The sequence below is a fragment of the Elephantulus edwardii genome, unplaced genomic scaffold (assembly GCF_000299155.1).
Source record: "Elephantulus edwardii isolate Elephantulus edwardi_28Jun2011 unplaced genomic scaffold, EleEdw1.0 scaffold00015, whole genome shotgun sequence".
Taxonomy (NCBI): Eukaryota; Metazoa; Chordata; class Mammalia; order Macroscelidea; family Macroscelididae; genus Elephantulus; species Elephantulus edwardii.
In genome coordinates this window covers 23592219-23610656 of record NW_006399765.1, presented here as the reverse complement: position 1 = coordinate 23610656, position 18438 = coordinate 23592219, and the positions used below count along the sequence as shown (strand labels likewise).

The 18438-nt window shown below is 48.0% G+C and overlaps 1 pseudogene; it reads right to left on the bottom strand.

The window, feature by feature from the left end:
- Window positions 1-690: 690 nt before the first annotated feature.
- Window positions 691-17637, bottom strand: LOC102871545 (annotated as a pseudogene).
- Between the last annotated feature and the right edge of the window lie 801 nt (window positions 17638-18438).

Here is an 18438-nt window from a genome sequence, read left to right as displayed (position 1 = left end):
AGAAATATTACTAACATAAACTAAAGTGCTTACACTTTCATGGAAGCAAAAATTTCTCCTTAAAATAATCAACAGAAAAAAAAACCCATGTAAATGTACAGAGCTTTTAGAGAGCTTTTAAAATAAGAACATATTTCTATATAAAAAATTATGGATAAAAATGCAAAAGTCTCCATTACATGTGCATATGAACACACATACTTTAATTCACTTGGGATTTATGAATATTAAAGACTAGGTACCTACACAATTGCATTACAAAGTAAGTTTGATGGTGTCTCTAGTGACATTATACCTTCAATCAACTGCTAGAAAGAAAATACAAACAACATGAAAAAAATTAAAAACTCTACGTGAGAAAATAAGCTCAGTATTAATTACTCTTTTCGGCATGAATTAAAATCTAAAAAGGTTCAGAGCCAAGAAATTTTCCCATTGCTCCCCAGTTAAACAGCTCATATAAATTTGCTGTCTTTAGGAAGTCTGATCACGCACATTCTATCTTAAAAACTACCTTCCAGGATTGGTGAGCTCTGGTGGTCTAGTGGCAAGAAGCTGCACTGCAATCCCAGAGGTGAGCAGTTCAAATCCACTAGATGCTCTGCTGGAGAAGGAGGGGAAAATCTCCTCCTGTACCAGTCAGTTTCTATTTGATGGTACACATAATCATCATCATCATCATCATCATCATCATCCCAAAAGACCAACAAACTACCTTCCAGGATAAGAGGTAGCCATCATGCTGTTTAAATTCTCTCTGTTGCCTACTTTACACGTAGCACCACACCCATGGTCACCACTGGCAACTATTCCATCCTGAAGGAGAAAGATCCCTGAAGCACTGGACATGCATTAATCCCAACCAAACAATCCTGAATTCAGCCTCTGAAACAGAGGACGCCTTCCTGGCCTCAAATGTTCACTGGCTGTTTTCCTCTTCATCAATATGACTCCACCAACACAGACCAACCATTAGTCGACCTGTGACATTCTTTACTGCCCCAGAGTCACAAGATACTAATGAGATAATTGTCACCATACAAGCAATAAAGCTGCTACTGAACAACTCACACAGAAGACAGCCTACAGTTGCACTGACTCAAAAGAAATAAGTGGGAAAAGGATACCACTGGATATCTGTTCCTTTGACAGTCCATGGGATGTTCAATACTCTTCTCCAGTACCACGACTCAAAGGCTTCAATTCTTCTTCCATCATCCCTATTCATTCTCTAGCTTCTGATTTTGTTGGTGGGCTGCAATAATCTGATTTTGGATTTCTGTGGTCTGCTAGTTGCCTGCTTGCCTGCATCAGAAAGTGAAACATCTCTGATGTCATCGTTACTGTCCTTCTGCAATGCGCTGCCTCTTTGCTTCTATTTCCATGTATGTTGTTGTTGTTGTTATGTGCCGTCGAGTCGCCTGCGACTCATAGCGACCCTATGTACACGAGCCCTAAACTCCGCTCTGTCCTGTGCCAATCGCACTGTCTCTGACACTCCCATCCCAATTATCCCAGTCACTGAATCTATCCACCTCATAGAGGGCCTTCCACTCCTGCGCCGTCCCTCCACCCTCCCAAGCATGATGTCCTTCTCTAAGGACCGGTCTCTCCTCACAACATGTCCAAAGTAAGTTAGACGGAGCCTCAGAATCCTTGCCTCCAAGGAGCCACCCGGTTTAACCCTCTCCAGGACAAATCTGTTTGTTTTCCTAGCAGTCCATGGTATTCTCAATACTCTTCTCCAACACCACAGCTCAAAGGCATCAATTCTCCTTCTATCCTCCTTGGTCATTGTCCAACTCTCTGATGCATAACAGGTGATTGCGAAGACCATGGCCTGTATCAGACGCACCTTAGTCTCCAGAGAGACACCATTGCTCTTCAGCACTTTGGAGAGGTCCCTAACAGCAGACTTTCCCATGGCAATGCGCCTTTTAATTTCCTGGCTGCTGGTGCCAAGACTGTTTGGCTCAATGTCCATGTATACATTTTCAAAAAAATCCGACAAAACAACAAAAACCAGGACTAAATTTTTCTCTTGGCCCATTAAACATATTTAAGTAAATTTCATTTTAGAATAGTTTCAGATTTTGTAAAAAGTTGCAAAGATAGTACCGAGTTTCTATATCCACCCTCTTCTGTACCCTACTTCTATCAGTTCCCTGCGGTTAACATCCTACTTGTAAGTTTGTAATCCCTAATGAAACAGTATTGATAACAATCATTAGTAACTAAGATCCCTGCTTTGTTAGGACCTTATTTGCTTCCTCCTTTCCTGATGAGTTGATTTTAAAATGTTAAACTGTTGAAAATAGGAAAATAGCAATGGAAAGCCACTATCCCTTACCAAATACAGTCTAGCTATTGGGCTGTCACTGACCTGAGCATGGAACCTGCTTTCTTTTTGAAAGGAAGGGAGATGATAAATATTAGGGGCATAAAGATGGAGTAGCACAGCTCAGACTTCCTCCCAGGTTCATGGCTTTGAAAGATGACTGCAGTTGGAGTAGAGAACTTCATCAAGAGTCTCTGTTGTTATACGGCTGGACTGTGTGTCACCTTATGTCTCGTTGGGCATCACTCCTGGTGGGTGATGGGAAGTGTTTACATGGCCTGATTATGTCACATCTTCAGGCGACTGGAACTCCCAGATGTGAGACTTCCTGGCTCCAAACCTGGAGCCTCCTTCTTCCCTGGAGGACTGGGTCAAAGGGTGTGTTGGGGCTGGGCACAATGCCTTTAAATATCTTCTCAACCGTACCTCACCCCATGTCATAGTAATGCAGGAGGCATTTGTCAGAGCCGACAGCGCCCTCAGGATTCCAAGGGCAGCACAGGGAGCATCTCACAAGGAGGAAAGGATCAGCTTGCCTGTCCTGTCCCAAGGTGTCTGTGGTTATGCCTGCATGTAGCCAGCGAGGCAGAGGAAAGCACCTCTCACAACAGACCTTTGCACCGAGGTCTGCTCTTCGTTCCTTTAAAATGAGTTTGTGTTTTCTAAGTTAGAGTTGGTGACACGGTTTCCTGAAGCCAAGCCATCACTTCCCAGTACTTACCTTTCAAACATTTCTCTGTGGTCTTCATTTGCAGAAGACCAGGTCCCAGTAGGCGATAACCCAGCTCTCCTGCTCCTCAGGACTTTCGCTCTGAACCAAGTCACTGTTGTGGAAGAAATCTGGAGGGCAACTACCTGGCTAACGGACTGGAAGAGATCCATATTTATTCCCATTCCACACAAAGGTTATCAGACAGAGTGTGGAAACTACCAAACAATAACACATGCAAGCAAAATCGTGCTGAAAATTATAAAAAAGTGACTGAAACAGTACATCAACAGAGAACTAACAGAAATACAAGCTGGGTTTAGAAGAAGCCATGGCACTAGAGACACTGCCAATGTCAGATGGATTTTGGCCAAAAGCAAAGAGTATCAGAGGAGTGTCTGTGACTATGCAAAGGCATTTGACTGTGTGGATCACCACAAATTGTGGCTAACCTTGAGAAGAATCTCAGAACACTTGATTGTGCTCATGTGACACCTATACTTGTACCAGAAAGCAGTCTTCAGAACAGAGCAAGAAAACAATGCATGGTTCAAAATCAGGAAAGGAGTGCATTAGGGATGTGTCCTGTCTCCATATCTTTTCAATCTATATGTAGAACAGATGATTTGGGGGGCTGGTCTATGAGGAGCATTGTGGTATCAGGATTGGAAGAATTCTCATCAACAACCTGAGACATGTAGATGATACAACCTTTCTTGCCAAAAATGAGGAGGACTTGAAGCATTTGCCGCAAGAGGTTAAGGTCTATAGTCTTCTATATGGATTGAAGTTCAACGTCAGAAGACACAGATTCTCACCACTGGGCTAACTGGCAGCACCATGATAGATGGAGAAGAGATTGAGGTTGTTAACAATTTCAGATTGCTTGTCTCCATAATCAACATTCTTGGCACCATCAGTCAGGAAATCAAGACTAATTGCATTAGGGAAGTCTGCTGTTAGGAACCTTGCCAAAGTGTTGAAAAGTAATTTTGTCAGTCTAGAGACTAAGGTGAACCTGATCCAGGCCATGGTCTTCACAATTATTTACTATGCATCAGAGAGCTGGAAATGACTATATAGGACAGAAGAAGAATTGTTGATACCTTTGAGTTGTGCTAGAGAAGAATATTGAACATACACCATGGATCGCCAGGAGAAAAAATAGGTCTGTCTTGGAGAGGGTGAAACCAAGTTTCTCCTTGGAGGCAAGGATTTTGAAGCCCCATCTCATGTACTTTGGGCACATGGCCAGGAGACACCAGTCCTTGGAGAAGGACAGGGTAGAGGGAAAGCAAAGAAGAGGAGAACCCCAGATGAAATATATCAAAACAGTAACTGGGACAATGGGGTAGGTGTGTCAGAGTCACTGAGACTGGCTCAGGATAGGACAGGCTTCAGAGCTAATGTACATATAGGGGTTACCATGACTCACAGGCAACTTGATGACATATAACAACAACAACAACAACAAATAGCATAGCAGGAGATTGCCCATATTTCTCCTGTAGAGGAGCTGGTGGATTAGAACCACCTTCCTTTGCTTTGACTGTGCATCTCCTTACCCACCAGGCCACCAGAACTTGCTATATAAATATAGATATGTATTATCGCTGTTAGGAGCCACCGGGTCAGCATCAACTCATAGTGTCTTTATAAACAACAGATCAGAACCTCGCCCTAGCCTGTGCCATCCCCACGATCTCCAGTCTGCTCCAGCTCATTGTTATGCTCACTGTATCAGTCCATCAGTGGACAGAAATAGCTACATATTGGTTACAGTTATGTGCTGTTGAGTCGGAGCTGACTGTAGCTGCCTCCCCAGCAGGTTTTCAGAGGCGGTAAATTACCCAGGAGAGTGCTCATCTTTCTCCCCTGGAGCAGCTGGTGGATTCAGACTGTGTGCCTTTGGATTACCAGAACAACTCCTTACCACTAGACTATCAGAACTCCCTATATAGATATTTATGTTGTATATGTTGTTGTCATGTCAGAACTGATCCGTATTTGACCCTCCGGTGGATTTTTTCAGGGGCAGTAAATTGCTTGAGAGGAGATTGCCTATCTTTCTCCTGTGCACACTTGATTGTGCTTATGCAAAACTTATACTTGTATCAGGAGGCATTCGTCAGAACAGAGCAAGGAAACAGTACATGGCTCAAAATTAGGAACAGTGTCCGCCAGGGATGTGTCAAAAGACCTTAAACTTTAAAAAAATACCTCTTTCTGAATCTGTACCTGTGACTTCAACACAGCCACATGGGAACTCTGGGCCTGGCAGCCAGAACCCCTCAGTTGACCTGGTTGCATCTGGATGCTTTACTAACCTTCTGGGTACAAAGATAAACCATTTGATTAGCAGGGGTTCAGAGCAGCTGGGTTTTGTTAGAACAGGAGCCCTGGTGGCACAATGTGCTGTGTGTTGGGCTAACTGAAAGGAAAGGTCAGCAGTTAAAGTCCACCAGCTGCTCCAGGGGAGAAAGATGGGCCGTTTTCTCCTCTAAAGATTTACAGCCTCAGATCTAATAGGATATCTAGTAGGTCACTAATTGTTGTTGTCGATTGCTGTCAAATCGAGCACGACTCATAGTGACCCTATGAACAAAGGGCCTGAAGCCTTTCTATAACTATCGACATTTATCAAAGTTCATAGAACTTCCGCAGGCATGTTGTTTAGGAAGTGGATGCCGCTGCTTCCAAAATAGGGGAGGCTATTCCTTGGGAAAAGATATCATGCTTAGAAAGGTGGACGGTCCGGGGAAACGAGGAAGATCCCCTAATGAGGTGGGTTGACACAGTGACTACAGTAACGTCCTCTATTGTGTCGGAGACGGTGAGGATGGCACAGGATAGGACAGGATTCAGGTCTATTGTTTAAGGCTTGCTGTGAGTCTGAGTCCACTCAGTGGTACCTGACAACAACAACAACAACAACGTGAGTTGAAGCCAGCTGGTGGCCCTGTTTTCAGGATTGATTTTACAGCAGTTGGTGGTTTTGTTAGAGGCTGTGCTGCATGGGAGCCTGTGATGGCTGGCCAGAGGCTGGACTGATTCGAACACCAAGGACAGCACACCACGAGAGAAGCAGCAGCCCCGTTGTAAATTGCTGGTACAGCACAGAGACAGAGTGGTATCCATGCTTTATTTAACCAGGCATGATTGGATGGCTAGTTAGTTATTTTCAGTTGGTTCCTAACTTCCTATCATAAATAATTCGTAGCAAACGTATGCCTGTCTGCTTGTGCATCCTGAGAGTGATGCTGCATTTTGGTTTTCAGAGCTGTTGCCAAATCACCCTCAGAGCATGTATGTGTGGGGTTTCTTTTTGAGAGTCAGTTTCTGGAGGGATCTGAGATGTCCTAGTAGTAAGGAGTTGCACTGCCAAGCCAAAGGCAAGTGGCTCGAATCCACCAGCTGCTCCGTGGGAGATAGATGGGCAGTCTTCTCCCATGAGATTTAGAACCTCTGAAAACCTGCTGGAGGATCATTTTCTGGAGTTTTGGAAGGGAGGCTGTTCTTGGCAGGTTCCTACAGGGGCTGCAGGGGAGAGGGGAGCAGGGGGCAGGAGGGAGACACTCACCTCTCACAGGCTCAGTCTTCTGGGGGCAGTCAGTTTCTTCTCCTGTGGGGTCAATGGATGCTTTGTTTGGACTCCCTCCCTGAATAGAATCTGAAAGTTGAGATGTGCACTGGTGACAAAGGGCGCTGTCAGCGTCACCAAGCTGGGTCTCCCCCACCCCCAGACTTGGAGACACTGCTGTTTGTAAGCATTGCACACAACACACATAAAAATGTACCAGGGCCCAGAGGGGCCATCCCAACCCTGAACTAGTTAGATCTTAGGAGAGAAAAGAAGCAGGCATAGCTAATAAGATGTAAAGGGAAAAGTTTCCTAGGAGATGTGGGAGGGGCAGGCAGAGTGGAACTGGGGGAACCCAGGACCAGAGGAAGGGGCGTGGGAGGGATCAGCTCCGGGCAGGGAGGAGGGGAGCAGTCGGCAGGAAAGAGTGAAAGGACAGGGAGGAGGGAGGTGAGGTAGGGGCTGGAGGGGAAGGTGAGAGGAAGATGAGGGTTGGAGGCTGGAGGGCTGAGCGGACTGCGGGGAGGCTGTGCCTTGTCTGTTTGTGATTAGCACGCAGCCTGGTGCAGAATGGAGTAAACAGAAACTTCCAGGCGTCCCCCGCCTCTGAGGCACAGCAGAAATCAGACGCTCCGTGATTAATCACGGAGGGTTCAGGACATGACCACAAGCGCTGTATGGACTTGAAATTAGCTGCCTCTTCCCAGTTCCCCGCCAAGATGGGAGCAGGGGGTGGGACGTGAAGGGGTGGGGGCCCCGCCTGCTGGGGGCCAGCATGGAATGATCCCTGGCAGAGCGCAGAGGGACACGGACAGGCACTCGCAATCGGCTGCGTCCAGAGCAAACGGTCAGCATCGAGGGGGAGGGGGGAGCAGAGTCAGCCGTGGGGGCCCCCCAGTCCGGCTTCCTGGAACCCCGGCTTCCTGACCCCTGACACAGGCCAGATAAAACCCTGGCTGCACTATCAGAGCCCAGCAGAGTGCCCAGCCCCTGGCACCCGGAGGAGGTCGCTGGGGACAGCGGAGGCTTAGAGGCGACCCTCGGAGCAGGACCTGGCGCCCGTGGCTGGTCCCGACAAGCCCTAGTTCAGTTCCTAGAGCTCTGCAGCAGATGGACGCCGACGCCCACTTGCCCTGATAGAGCAGCGGAGCTGAGGAGCCACTCTGTCCGGAATGTCCCGACCTGCTCCATGGTGAGTGCACGGAGACGGCCCTGCATGAGGAGTTGCCGCTGGCATGTGGACCTGAGCGAGGTGGGATGTGAGGAGGACAGCCCTGCCCCTGCTCCGTCCCCCACCGGGACTGTGAGGAGAGGCAGTCAGTCGGTAGGACCTGGCTGTGTGGCCTTGGGCAGGTCCTTTCCCTCTCTGGGCCTCTGCCCACTCTACAATGCAGTTGCTGGAGGAGGTGTTCTTGGAGACACTCCAACCCTGCCTGCTGGTCACTGCCTCTCTGTTCTGTGCCAGGCCCTGGCCTAGGAACACAGCCCTGCAGGGTGGCAGGTGTGGATGACCCTCAGCGTAAGCAGAGAAAGAGAGTGACTGGCGCAAGGTCACACAGCCAGGCAGTGGGTGGAGGAGAGCCAGACACCAGGGTTTCTAGCCTAGCTTTCCTGCAGCGTTCACCCTCAGAAGTTGTTAGTCTACCTTCTGTGATTCTGTGATTGCCTATCAAGTCGGGGTGAAGGAGGAGAAGGCATTGGGGAACATTCTCTGGCAAGGGGGTTCTGGAAGCAGCAGGCTGAAGCCCAGCAAGCAGCCTCAACCATCTGGGCGATGTATCAGCCCTGGGTGGGGGGTCCAGCGCACCAGGACCAGCAGGGGCTCCTGCCTGGATGGAGCCAAGAGCTTCAGCAATCTGCTGGGTGAGCGGCTGACCGGAGGAGGCTTTAGGGGCATGAGAGAGGAAGAGGGTTAACGGCGGGACGAAGAGCGTGGGCATGCCTTGCCTAGGTTTCCTTCCAGTTTTATTTGGCCTTTTTGAAAATCTGTTTCAAATCATCCAGGGCCGGCACTGTTCCTCCGGACGAAACAGAACGAAACAGAATTGTGTAAGGAGCGTACAGTGCTTTCCACACGGCTCCCCTGGGGGGCATCACGTAGTAATATTATTAGAGGCTATTTGCATACGCATCCCTGCAGCTGTGGCTGGCAGCAGCCAAGAGATAAGAGGCAGAGTCAGCTGGTGTCTCCCTGGCACTAAGATGAAGTGGCCAGTTACAGCCAAGGGCCAAGAGGACCCCGCAGGGCCTCAGCAGGTGGGGAGTCCCTCGATGCTGGTGTGTGGGCAGGGTTAAAGGTCTCCGCATCCAGATGTGACCTCCTGTCCTCTCTGCTCTGGAAAATTCCATGCTGCTGTAGCTCAGTGCTGACCCCGGTCTCCTTTCCTTTTGGGGTCTGGCTCGGACATCCCTCCTGAGAGCTAGTTTTTGGGCACTGACTCATGGTCCCAGCTTGCCTCAGAAACTCCCTCATTCCCAGAGCTGCCACCCCACCCAATACTGCCCTCACTGGTCTCTCTTTAGTGATCTCAGGTCAGTCATTTCCCTTCTTGGACCTCAGTTTCCTCATCTGTGCAGCAAAGCAGGAGATGGCTCTCAGATTCTGAGAGTGCTTAGAGAGCATTTGTGAGTAAGGTAAAGGCTTAGAGAGGAGGAACAGCTCCTGAGGGTTCCCTGGAATGGTCAGGGAAGGCACAGGACCAGGCTGGAATGAGACTGAACTGGAAGAAATGACTGGTTGGTCTGTAGGGCTGCCATTACTGGTTCCATAATACTACTACCGAGCCTGCAAGCTTCTGTAAACCTGATGAACTGCTGAAAGCAAAGCTGGGTTGTGCAGTGTAGTTTTTGTACCCAGTGATCTAACCCAGATGGCCCAGTCACAGAGCCCCACCCACCCATCACAGAAACTCAGCCACCCCCTAGAGCCCCCCAGTTCTTTCTGGGGAGCTCCAAAGTAGTGTCTCTTGTGAGCTCACAAACAGGTCTCTTGGCCTGTTTGTTCTTCGCTCCTTCTTTTTCCTGCTGTCCCCAAGGCCACTGTTGTCACTGCCCATTGCATGCACGCCAGTGTCCACGGTGGCATCTCTGGGAACTCCCAGAGCTTTCCACGAGTCAGGGCCTAAGCTGGGGTGCTGGGCAGATGGAGAGGGAATGGCTTCTTCCCAAGCCGGTGACACCCTGCCATGTGGTTCTCACACGGTGGGGTGTGAGAGCCAGCTTGTACCAGCCTGCGGGAGCCCATCCTCTAAGTTTTAGGGATTTTGTGAGCTGGCAGTTGAATATTAAAAGTTAAATGATATAAATTTGTAATTCTATTAAAAACAGAAAAGAAGTACTCAGAACTCTCACATCCTTCTTTTTTAAAGCATATCTTTTTACTTTACACCTGTTGTCTCTGTGACTGGAGCTAAGGTATGACGTGCTGTTTCCGACCCCTTCCCAAGTTCATGTTCAAACTTCAAGTTGATAGCTTGGAATTGGCCACGGTGGGACTATTAACCCTGCAGAAATCAGCAAACACTACAACAAGGCTTGTTTTATGGCTTTGTTGATTGTGTAGATTTATGTAAATGATGGAGAAAATGCTGATGTTACGCACAGAAGTATGTCGATATGGTCTTTACATTGTGTATAAAAATGCATTGAGATCGAGTTGATTCCAGCTGACAGAGACGTCCCAGAGCAGAGTAGAATGGCTCTTTAGAGCTTCCGGGGAAGGAGAGGGCCTTCCCTCTCCCCCACAGAGAAGCTGATGGATTTGAACCTCCTATCTTTCAATCAGCAGCCCAACAGCACAAAAACAAATAGAGGAAGTCGTTCACTGAGCAGGGAGTATGCATGCCAGTCATGTGCTCTGCTGTCACCCACGGCCTTCTTTACAGAAAAGGTCAATGCCAAACAGTATTCCTGGAAATCTACGCTCACTCCCCAGTGGTCACCACAGCACGGCTGTAGAGGACTCTAGGGGCCGGAGCACAACTCGATGGGAGTGTTCTGTGAGAGTCAACTGGCTGTACAGAAAGGAATATATTATAAATGTTATTTTTTATTTGTGAATTGTGGGTTACACATCCCTACACATGTGGGTTATGCATGTTCAAGATAATAAACCTCAGTGAGTGTGTATTTCCCTCCTGGAGAACCCAACATCCGCTGACAGGGAGGCGATTCTAACTTGCCGCATTTAGGCCAGGGTAGAACTGCCCATAGTGTTTCCAGGGTTGGTTAGAGCTTTCAGAACTTGTAGAGCTCCTGGTGGACTAGAACAGCCAGCCTTTTGGCTAGTAGCAAAGTTGTTTAAGCACTGTTTAAGCACCAGACAGAGCGCTTCCCCCTGGAAAACTGGTTACTAAACCTTTACCAGCACACCACCACCTGCCAGCATATGCCTTCTGCCCAAAGTCTCAGAAATCCAGTTCTCAGCTCTCGCTCAGAAAAATTCCTGCTCCATGCGTGGGGCCTTGGGTGTAAATCCCTCAACTTCCTCTTCTCACCTGGAACAAGCCAACAGCCAAACTCTTTCTCCTGTCCTGAGCTCAGGTATGGAGGCAGACTGAGCGGGTGGTAGAAAGGGGTCGCACCTGGGGTGTTTGGGCCCCTACTTGAAGCAACAAAGCCTTCTGGGTTGCTCGTCAGGTGCAGCACCAGCCTAGTGTCTCCCCAGGGGTCAAAACCACCAACCACTGTCAAGTTCATGCTGACTCATAGTGACCCTACCCGCAGGATTTGGGAGGAGACTGTCATTCTCCCTCAGAGAAGCTGGTAGATTTGAACCATTAACCTTTTGTTAGCAGGCCAACACATAATGCATGGCACCGCCAGAGCTCCTTCCACTGGGGTAGCTCCCTGATAATTCCATTGCCCCCCCCAGGGCTCGATCCTGCCCCCCCTGTTTCCCTGTACAGTGCATGCTTCTGCGATAGAAGCAGCATCTTGGAAAAAGCAGAAAGAACAGCTAAGCCAAACCTATAGGAAAGTTTAGACGACTTTCTATTTTTAGACACTCAAGGAGCCAGGTGGGTCCTTTCCAGTTCTCCAAAGGCTGCACGAGAGGAAAATGTTTCTCCTTTCCAAGTCCCACCCCTCGTGGAGTCTGGTCCAAAGAGGAGGCCCAGGTGGGGGTGTTAGCTCAGAGAGGTGCCACCAGAAAGGCAGGCCCGAGTTCTCGTCTCAGTGGCTACGACCACTTTTCTTCCAACTCATTCGTTGACTCACCTTTTTCTTGACTTTTGCTCTCATGTTTTTCAAAAGGAGATCACTCATACAGCCCACCCTCACCTTCCTTCTCTCCTTTAACAGCACAGCCTGGAGGTTTTTACTGTGTAAGCCCATGAAGACCTCTCCGTTAGATTTAATGTGTGTGGAACAGAAGGGGGAAGGGATCAATTTTCACAACCAGATTTGAAGGCCTAGCTTTCCGCTCTGTTGACCCTGACACCCTCGGACTGAGTCTTGCTGCTCCTGCTTTACAGTGAAAACGAAGCTCTGTTGGTCTATTCCTGACTCGATTTCAGAAGCAGACTGACTGCTTCTCGTCCTCTCTGTCCCAACCTCTACCGAGCCGCCATCATCGCTCTCAGGACTATTGAAGCTGCCTTGACACTGGTCTCTGCTTCTCCTCTTACCTCCAGGACAGTCCCCTCTGTGCAGTCAGTGGGGTCCTGTCCCTCTTCTGCTCAGAACCCACTACCACCACCCTGCCTCAGCTCCCACCTTAAGTGGAGTGAAAGCCAAGTCCACGCCGGGGCCCCAGACTGCAGCATCTGGCTTGTGGCCTCTCTTATACCGTCTCCCCAGGTTCCCCTTGCTGGTTTGGCTCCAGCCACAACTTCTGGTCTCCTTTGTGGGCACAGTCCTGCCGCAGGGCCTTTGCACTCGCTGTTTCCTCTACCTGGAACACACGTTCTCCAGATGGTCGCATAGCTTACTCCTTCACATTCTTCAGGTCTTTGCTCAACTATCACCTTTTCAGTGAGGCCCATGCTTGTCTTTTACCTCACATTGCAGCCCTACCTCTCTCTGTCCCATCCCCCACACCGAGCCACCACTGACTTTAAGCAAACATGTACGGAGTGGACCACCCTATAGGTTTCCATATCTTTTTCCTGTAGAGCAGCTGATAAGTCCAGACAGTCTGGCCTTTTGTCTAGTAGCCAAGCACTTAGCCAGTGAGCTATTAGGACTTCCAGGCCTCCTGCTTTCACCCCTTAACCTTAATCCTCCCTTCATTTTCTGGTTAATAGGGATATCTATCTATCTATCTATCTATCTATCTATCTATCATATCTGTCTACCTACTACCATCTATCTGTCTACCTATCTATCCTATCTATCATCTCTGTCTGTCTAGCATCTATATCTATCTATCTATCTATCTATCTATCTATCTATCTATCTATCATCTATCATATCTCTCAATCTATCATCTGTCTCATCTATCATGTCTTTCTATTATCTATCTATCTATCTATCTATCTATCTATCTATCTATCTATCTATCTATCTATCTATCTATCCTCTTCTCTTTCCTTAAGTGCCTGTCCCCACCAGCTAGAATATGAGTGTCTTTTTAAAAAAATTTATTTTATTAATTTCAATGAACATTTACAGAGATTTTGGATTTCCATTCATTCATTGTTGCATTTTTCTCCCTGTCCACCCCTCCCCCCCAGTTCACTCCTCTCTTTGAAAAGTAAAAGAAAATTTCTTTCATTGGTGTACAATCACTCTGTCCCCCTCCACCGCCCCAAGTACTCTCCACTATGCAACCTTCATTCTGGACTCTTGTGATAACCATAATGCCCTATCATATATCGCTTTTAAACTGTTTTCTCCCTCATCTGTTTCAATGCAGTATACATAATTTATCCAGTTTCTCTCAGTCTTACCCCAATCCTAATGTCAGTACCATTCTACAACAGTGGCACCATGCAGTATTTGTCCTTTTGTGACTGAGGTATTACACTCAGCATAATGTCCTCCAGGGTCATCTCTTTTGAATAATATTGCATGAGTTCCTTGTTTTTCAATGCAGCGTAGTATTCCATTGTGTGAATATACCACAGCTTCTCTTTCCATTCGTTTGTTGATGGGCACTTAGGTTGTTTCCAACTCCTTGCTATTGTGAACAAAGCCACGATAAACATGGGTGTGCATATATCTGCTTGGATGTCAGTTATGGTCTCTTTGGGGTATATTCCCAGTAGTGAAATTGCTGGGTCAAATGGTATCTCTATTTGCAACTTTTTGTGAAAGTGCCACACCGCCTTCCACAGTGGTTGCACCGTTTTACATTTCCACCAACAGTGAATAAGGGTTCCAGTTTCTCCATAACCTCGACAGCATTTGTTGCTTGCTGTTCTGTTAAATTTTGCTCTTCTGACTGGGGTGAGATGATATCTAATAGTTGTTTTGAATGTGAGTGTCTTGAGGACAGAATTTCTATTATTTTTTTGCCCGATTTGTTCAGTGCTCTATTCTGTAGTTGGAGTGAGCTGACATCAAGTCAGCCTCAACTGTAGTGACCCCAGGCACAATGGAACAAAATGCTTCCTGTAACTGCACCATTCCTCGTCCATGGTCAGTTGCAGACTGGACCATCACGCTCCGTAAGGTTTTCACTAATTTTCAGAAGTAGATTGCCAGGCCTTTCTTCCTAGTCTTATCTTATTCTAGAAGTTCTGCTGAAACCTGTTCGGCAGCCTAGCTACACGGCCTCCAGCATCAGACACCCAATGGCAGTGGACTCTCGAATAAATATTTATTGGCACATAAGAGAAGAGTCGCTCCATAAATACTAGTGGAAGATCTTGTTTAGCTGCTACTGAGGGCAATGAGGTAGCCAGGAGGAATTTCAGGGGAGCATGAATCAGAGTCCTCAGGAGCTCCTCCCAGCACGCTGCTTCACTGATGAACACCAGCTTTTCATAACCTGTGCTAATGCACGAGGTCGTCCTTCATCAGAGTAGCCTGGGGCGTCCGTGAGACTGTGCATCGTCCACCTGTCAGACCAAGGGAAGGTCTCACATTCCCCAAGTGAAGGTTTGCCTACCAAGGATGGCCCTGGGGCAGCCAGTGCAGGGTGGAACACGCAGCCCAGCTTCCCTTCACGCATCCCCGGGGCTCTGCCTCCGACCGTGCTTCTCCACCTGAGTCCAGGTAGGTCAGACAGGTTTGAAGAGGGCACTCCTGTGTGTGGCCCTGGGGCTGGAGCTGCGGAACTCTCACCAAAGCTGCTGCTCCCCCTCCACGAAGTTTCCTGCATGGGTGATGGAGGGAGCGTGCATGGCATTGGCTTCCAGACTGCCAGGCCAGGGGAGACACTCTGCAGGAAAGAACAAGGGAAGAGAAGTATATTCCAGATGGAAGCATGAGGGGTGCTGTAAATGTGCCCTCCAAATGGCCCACTGGACACCCCCACCTGCCAGGGAGCTGAGGGGTTAGGCCAAAGACTTTCCCTTATCCGCTGAGGGCTCCTAAATCTGGTCCTGAGTTCCTTAGAGCAGAATCAAATCATGATACCTGCCGCCGCATCTACCTTCCCATCTGACAATCTTAAGATTTCTTTATACTGCAAAAGATGTGCACACACGGCCCAAACTGGGAGCTAGAACTTAATGTGTATTGATTTATCTGCTCCTTACTAGATTCTCCCACTTACTGCTTTAATTTTTTTTTAAAAAATAGATATACTAATTTATTTACAAAATTAGAATACGTTGAGTTTCACAAAAGATCCTTCCTCTTTCCCTCTTCCCTTGCCTTTTAGAAAAAAGTTCTATTATATACATAATGCTTTGAGTTCTTTTTTAACTTTATAAAATGTTATATGATGTCTTCAGACACTTGTAGTTTCATAAAATATTTTATGACTAGAATTCATCAGTATTGCTTGCTGACCATTCATTTTTCACTGCTCCATACTACTCCAGGAGCTCTGGTGACACAGTAGGTAAAGAAATAGACTGCCAACTAACTATAAGATTGGAAGTCCAAACCTACCAGCCGTTCCACAGGCAATATAAGAGATAGTCTGCTTCCATAAAGATTGGCAGCCTTGGAAGCAGTACTCCTATGTTCTCTAGGGTTGTGATAAGTTGGGATTGACTTGATGGCAATAAGTAGTGGTAGTGTGTGCATGAGGGTTGCTTCCAGATGTCTCTTTGCTTGTTACAATCCAGTGCTACTTGGAACGCCCCTGCTCATATCTTGCACATCTTGGTACACACATGTAGGCATTTGTCTTGGATATGTACCAGGAGTGCTGTGGCTGGATCCCAGAGAGTCTGAATGAATTCCCTAATCCAGTGTCATTTGGGTTGTAGAAAGACACCACCATCCCTCATATGGCATCCATCTGACAGACAGAGAGATGTTTTACTTGTTGCTGTTTGAATAGGTGGAATTTCATCTAGATTTTGACCACCACAAAGAACAGATCTGTTTGACGTTGTGCAGATATCTTCAGGTCTGAGAACCTCCAAAAGTCTTGAAGAGGTTGTGGAGTTGTGATACCCCATGTCTATGGACATGTCATGCTCAGTAGGGTGGATGGACAGCACAGGAAAGGAGGATTCCTGATGAAAGAGAGATTGATGACAGTGACTGGGGCAATAGGAGTTGGTGTGTCGGAATTAGTGAGACTGGCTCAGGACAGGGAAGGGTTCAGAGCTGCTGTACATAGGGTCACTATGCATTGCAGGCAACTCAATGACACATAAAAGCAATAACTTACTATGACAGGTTGGGAAGCAGGAGTGGCATCCACTTCCTAAACAACATGGCCTCCGGAAACTCTATGAACTTTGATAAATGTCGATAGCTGCAGAGGGGCTTCAGGCCTTTTGTTCATAAGTTGTGAGTCGCTCTGAGTTGTGCTTGACTTGACGACAACCAACAACAGCAACAACAACAGCATGTCTTTGGAAGAGCTACTCCTGCCCTCAGGTAGGGAAATGGGCTGGGAATTCAAGATGGTGCTCTGTTCTCTCCAACCTCTTCCTCTATTGAACATGCACTTGTCCAGCCTGGACTTCACCAGGTGTGGGGAACAGTGAGGATGGAATAGCCGCAAATCCTCCTGTGTGACAGTCATGGTTCCACACACTGGACATCTCTTACTGTTGATTCATTTACCTGCAAGTGGAGATGCTGTTTTTGCCGCATTTACAGATATGGGAACAGAGGGGTTAAGTGACTTGCTTGAATTCACCAGATGGAGGATGGACAAGCTGGATTTGAAGGCACCTCAGCACCCTAGCTAGAGCTTAGTGGCTGAGTGTCCAAAACTCTTTGGTCACAGAGAATGGGGTTCGAATCCTGAATTCTCTACCACCTCACTGACTCTGGACAAGTAAGTTATTTCACGTCTCTGCACCTTCAATAACCAAAGAGAAACCAAGTTCATTGCTGTCGAGTCAATGCCAACTCATAACCCAAGGACAGAGGGGAGCCATGCCCACAGGGTTTTCAAGGACGTGGTCTTGACTGAAACAAACTGCCTTGTCCATGGAGCAGGTGACGGGTTCAAACTGCTAATGTTTTGGTTAGTAGCCAAGTGTTTAACCACTGAACTACCAGGATTGCTCTCTGCACGTTGGTTTCTCTAAAATGGAGAAACCTGTCTCCCAGCAGCCTCATTTAACGTCTTTCTCTCGTGCCTCTCTGTTTCCTGATGGGTGGTATGTCCATCTCCGACCCTGTCTTGTGGCCAGGAGACTGGGATGTGCTGATTTGCTTCAGCCTGTCAGGGCTCATCCTTGGAGACGATGGGGGACCAGTGTCATGCAAAGCAGTGCCTGGGAACCATGGCAGAGTTCCTAGAGGCTGGGGCTGGCTCTGGGAAACAGGAAGGCAGCTGTCCACGCAGTGGAAGCTGGGTTGCTTGGGCCACTGACCTTAGTCACCATCTGATTGTGAGAAGCTTGACCTGGCTGAGTGTGGCTGGCACAGGCTGCCATTGGCCTTGTCCGTGAGCTGCTGGCCCTGAGCGGCCAGTTGGACACCCATGTCTAGGATGTGTATTCCAAAGGGGAATTCTCCAGGATGAAGTATGTTTATGCTTTGGGGGGTGGGGGGCGGGGAATTCCATTTCTGTTGCCACTTAGTTCTGCTTGAGAACAGCTTTTCTCACCACCAACGAGTTGGCCACTCAGCCTTGAGTTCTGTTGATTAGCTCAAAGTCAGGGGAGGGGAAGCAATTTTTCTTTCCTACCTCCGCCCCCAGCCGTGAAAGCCGGTTAGTGATGAAAGGGGTCCTGTGGACGGTTTGGTTTTCCTTGTCAGGACTCCAGGCGAGGCTATGAAAGCAATCAGTGGGCCCCACCGGCCGTAATTGACTCGAGAGGGAAGCTGGCCACCGCAGCGGCGTCTGCGTTATCACTTACTCAGATCTGTGTTCGCCTCACACATCTCACACACAGCGGAGGGCAGGACATTTGCTGTCTGTGCAGTTCTCTTCTTCCCAAAGCTCCCCAGGTATTGGGAACCCTGAGAAGACGGGGACCCCGGAGGCAGCATGGTTGTTGCTGTTGTGTGCCATCAAGCTGACTAGCCCATAGCTGGCCCTCCCGCAGGTTTTCAGAGGCAGTAAATTGCACGGCAGGAGATTGTCCTTTCTTCTCTCATGGAGCATCTGGTGGATTTGAACCATGTGCCTTTGGGATTGCAACATAGCTTCTTACCACTAGGCCACCTGAACTCCTTAACTCATACATAACTTAGAGTTATGAGCATGGCCTGCATCAAATTCCAGCTCCATCATCTATCGCTGAGAATCTCCAGCCGGGGACTTGACCTCTCAAGGCCTCA